Source organism: Cibotium barometz, chromosome 38 (genome assembly GCF_041138505.1).
Source record: "Cibotium barometz isolate CiBa-2024 chromosome 38, ASM4113850v1, whole genome shotgun sequence".
Lineage (NCBI taxonomy): Eukaryota > Viridiplantae > Streptophyta > Polypodiopsida > Cyatheales > Cibotiaceae > Cibotium > Cibotium barometz.
In genome coordinates, this window is record NC_141083.1 from 23,732,456 (window position 1) to 23,737,104 (window position 4,649).

Genomic DNA, 4,649 nt, shown 5'->3' on the forward strand with positions numbered 1-4,649 from the left:
ATGTAAGAAGGCAAGAAAACTAATTCCTTAAAATTTTAAAGATTTACTTATAGTACCAGCAATTGGTAGGATATAGTTGATTAAAGTGGATGGCTTGTAACTCGAGGTAATGGGTTCGATCCACAGATGTGTACATTGCATGGTGCTACCTTGTACCTCGTGAACCCGTAGGTGTGTGTGTTTGTATAAAGGGTATGTGGGACCGTCATGTAATAAAAATCATCCAACTTTTAAAAAAATAAAAAGATTTACTTATAGTATGAAGGAATGTGCTTGTTTAAAATAAACAATTTCAAAATGGTAAAAAGGATTTAAGGCTCTTAATCGGTAGGAAAAAGTAGGTGACCTGAGAGTTGCTCTTCTGTGCGAGGGGCATACAACATACGACAAAAAATACTTTCCCGAGTGTGAACTCAAGCGTGGAAAAGAATACCTACATTTCAAATTTCAAAATGAATACCTACATTTCAAATTTCAAAAATCCCCTTGCCAACTGACATTTCAAAAATCCCCTTAGTTGCCGTCGGCCACCTATGAGTAAGTATGGGAAAGGAGTAAGTTGTGTTTAATAAAAAGTAGTTGGCCACCCTGTGTTGTGGAAAGGGAGTAAGTTGTTTAATAAAAAGTCGGTGCGTCTCCCGTTTAGTAAGCCAGAAAATGGCCGCCTCCCCGCCGCCGCTCCCGCCACCAAACTTCTGGGGTTCAGCCCCAGAATCCGATTTCTACGCCTCTCTGGGCGTCTCAAACAGCAAGTCCTTCTTCTCCACCGCCCATGGCCGCCTCTTCACGCAGTCATGGCTGCCCGCCGGTGGCGCCCCTCCCCGTGGCCTCGTCTTCTGCACCCACGGCTATGGCAGCGACACCAACTGGATGTTCCAGAAGATACCCATTGCGTTCGCGCAATGGGGCTACGCCGCCTACGCCGCCGACCTCCTGGGCCACGGCCAGTCCGACGGCCTCCACGGCTATATAGAAGACGTTGAGACCACCGCAGAGGCGTCCCTTTCCTTCTTCCAGGCAGTCCGAGACAGGGCAGAGAACAGAAGCTTGAAGAAGTTTCTTTTCGGAGAGTCTATGGGAGGAGGCTTGACCTTCCTCATGCTGTTGAAGGATCCTCACGGATGGGATGGTGCCATCTTCTCCGCCCCCCTTTTTATAATGCCGGAGCCTGTGAAGCCTTCGAGGCTGCATCTGTTCGGCTATGGACTTCTTCTAGGGTTTGCAGAGAAATGGCCTGTGATGCCACATAATAACTTGACAGGGAAAGCCTTCAGGGATCCTGCGAAGGCCAAGGTTTTCATGCAGAATCCGCGGCGCTACAAGATGCGGGCGAGGGTCGGCACTATGCGGCAGCTCCGCCGTATGTGCGACATCTTCCAGCATCGGTGCTGCGAGATCACCGCCCCGTTTCTGGTTGTCCATGGCACCGGCGACAACATCACGGCGTACGAAGGCGGCGAGGTGCTGCGCGACAGGGCCAAAAGCTCCGACAAGGCCGTCAAGCTCTATGACGGCATGTATCATTCACTCATTCAAGCCGAGCTGGACGAGAATAGCGAGCGCATCCTATCCGACATCAGGGCCTGGATCGACGCCAGGACTCCCACAGCGCCGCTCCTTCATCGGGTCAGCCTGTGAAATCTTCAAGACTTAGTCTTTTTAAATCATCATTAATTTAGTTTTTAAATCATCAATTTAGTGGCATTGGTGGTTAAAACAACCATTTTTCTGGTCATTAATTTATCCTTGATGGAGTAGTAGTAGAACAACCAGTTTTTTTTTTGTGTCATTCATTTAGTTTTGAAGGAGAACAATTATTGTTTTTTTTTGTCATTAATCTAGCTAGCTTTTTGTTATTGTTTTTTTCTGTCATTAATCTAGTAGAATAGTTATTGTTTTTTTTGTCATTAATCTAGTAGAGCAATACTTGTTTTTTTTCCCCATTAATCTAGCTTTTGTTAAGAAATTCAGGGTTCTGAATGTGTAGTTTAGCTCGTCTATGTATTAACCCATGATGAATATACTAAGACACTAAGTCAATGAATATCTTTTAAAAAAATTCATGCCTGGAGTAAACTAGAAGCTATCAAGTTTCTCTTTTGAGAAAGCCTTAGTGTAAAGAGATTTGCCAATTGTTTTTTGTAGAAGGCCTTGATGTTCCCTACATATATTTGTTGAAGAATACATTGAGAATGCACTTTAGTGTACTCAGCCCTTGCATAAAAGATTAGATTGTGTAATGGCTATAACACTTTGACAATTTGAGTAATTGTGTATCGAATCATTTTGTTGAAGAATGTTTGAACACAAGTCTTCTCTCCCATATGCATTCTAATATGTGGATGTGAATATTGCTCCATATTTTGCTTCACATGATGAAGTAGCCACTATAGTCTTTTCTTGCTTGTCCATAAGGTAGCAAAAGAACCAAGTAGGAAACAAAATCAAGAGGTTGATTTTCGATCATCTTTGTCTTCTGCTCAATCCCAATAACTATTGTAGAGCATAAATAGATGAGAGCATCAACCACTTGTCTGGACATAGGAGCTTCTACATATTCCTCATCCACATGCCTTCCAAGTGTATGAGTAATTTGTAATGGAGTATGAATAGACTTACAATTTTGATACTAAATTTCTACAATATCTCTTTTACATACTTGCATTGTGACATAAAAATTCCTATATTTATTTCACAAATACAATGTCTAAACATAAGTGTAGCGATCCCCAATCATTTATTTCAAAAGATGGCTGTAGACTTTCTTAAAAGAGCTTTCTTATTCTCCATTTTTATCAAATTGAATGGCTCTATGGTTTTTATGCCCTAATGGCTCTATGAGTTTCTTAAGAGATCTCTTCCTCTCATGTACAACTTTACGAGTGTTTTGATGTTAGAATCTATGCTCTCCCCTAGAGTTATAGTTGCAACAAGTCTAACGATTTATTAATCAATTAGCTTAGAAGCTAGAAAGTCGGTATACTTCTTCTTCGACCACCTTTCCCATGACTCTCAAATATAGCATTCATTCAACAAGCCATTGTCGGAATTCTTAGTTGGATTTCTTCATTAGCTCAAGTATCTATGAAGAATCCACTATCCATCCCCAATCCTCCTAGCATGCCCCATCCTTCCAATGCAATGCACATACTTTTTAATTTCATTCAAAAGATCATAATTGATGACATGTGTAACATTACATAACTAGCTTGTTGAAAACTAGAAATAAAGAAGAGAAAGGGAAAGAATTGGAGAAGAACATTGTCATTGGGTCCTAACCAACCCTCTGAAGGGCCACCACTTGTTGCAGGACTATTTGCTTATATATTGCAAAAGCACAACACTTAGTAGAAGATGTTCCAAACCTATGGACTGTTATGGACCTTCTTTGGGTTGAGAAATGGACCTCGTCCAGCTTGAAATTGTTTGTACCTCTTCTCCTCGTACTCCCTATTTATAAAGTGATAATGAAAGTACAACACTTAGAAGATGTTCCGGACCTATGGACTGTTATGGACCTTCTTTGGGCTATGAAATGGACCTCGTCCGCCACAACTTGAAATTGGTCATATCTCTTGTCCCCTTGCTCGCTACTTTCCCTCTACTCTCCCTACTTCCACTTTTCAACCCATCACCTAGACCTCTCCCTTTCTCCCATTTGTTACTCTTACATCATTCTCATTAATGACCACCGCATCATCATGTCATTCTCTTTGTCACCACATCATCGTTCTCACTCTCTTTATCACCACATCATCCTGGGCAAAATGTAATCTAAAATTTTGAATATTTCTTTTCCTTCCGAAGAAGTTGTAACTACCCTTAAAAAAACCCTCCCCACCTACCTATGATCTTTATCGATGCACGGGATGAAGTTAGAGATGAAGGCTTGAAGCTCTTCAAGGCATATTTAAAGACGTCATAAGTACTATCTATTCTAAGAGATCCATAACACAAGAGGCTCTTACATGCTACACTGAATGAAGTCATGGGTGATGTCTTGAGATGTTTGGATGCAGACGAAGTTTAGATACCATATGATACTGCTAGAGTTAGCTATGTACACTGCTAAGTAATCTTTGATGTTATAAAGAATGTACTCATGAGGAATAGTATAAATCTAAAACTCTGCCATGTCCACATAGACATAGGTTGGCTCCAAGGAGACAAAAATTGTTAGGTAGAAAATTGATTGGGAAATAATTTTTCATCGAGGGCCCAATGGAAGTTATAGGAAAAAAAGCGAAAAAAGAAATTGTGTTTGATTACACGAAATGTAATTAGTTTTTTAAAAATCTAATCAAGTTGAACAGTCATTTTTGTCAGGTTTCAGTTTTCGATGAAAGGTGCATAATTTATTATCATGCAAAGATTTTTTTGTGCAAGCTTTTTAAAAAATTTACGAGCTTTTTTGAACTCTAGATTATTGGGAAAAAAATTTAAAAGAAAGAAGAAGCACACTTTTAAAAAAGAAGGTTCAAGGAGTCCCAAAATCCCATCATTAGATTTATAACTTTATTGGGTGTAGAATTTGACACTAGTGACATTCTCTTCAGGCAACTTTGGAGGCTTCTCATTGTCTCTTTCGACACAGTCCCAAAATCTTTTACCCATTCAAGAAATCGGTCATTCTAAACTTTTAAGCATGG

The 4,649-nt window shown here is 40.2% G+C and overlaps 1 pseudogene across 1 annotated transcript; it reads left to right on the forward strand.

Annotated features, from left to right (window-relative positions):
- The first annotated feature begins 569 nt into the window (after positions 1–569).
- On the forward strand, positions 570–1,856 carry LOC147616502 (caffeoylshikimate esterase pseudogene; annotated as a pseudogene). The gene has a single exon (XR_015262504.1). The product of XR_015262504.1 is annotated as a caffeoylshikimate esterase pseudogene (transcript).
- The last annotated feature ends 2,793 nt before the right edge of the window (positions 1,857–4,649 follow it).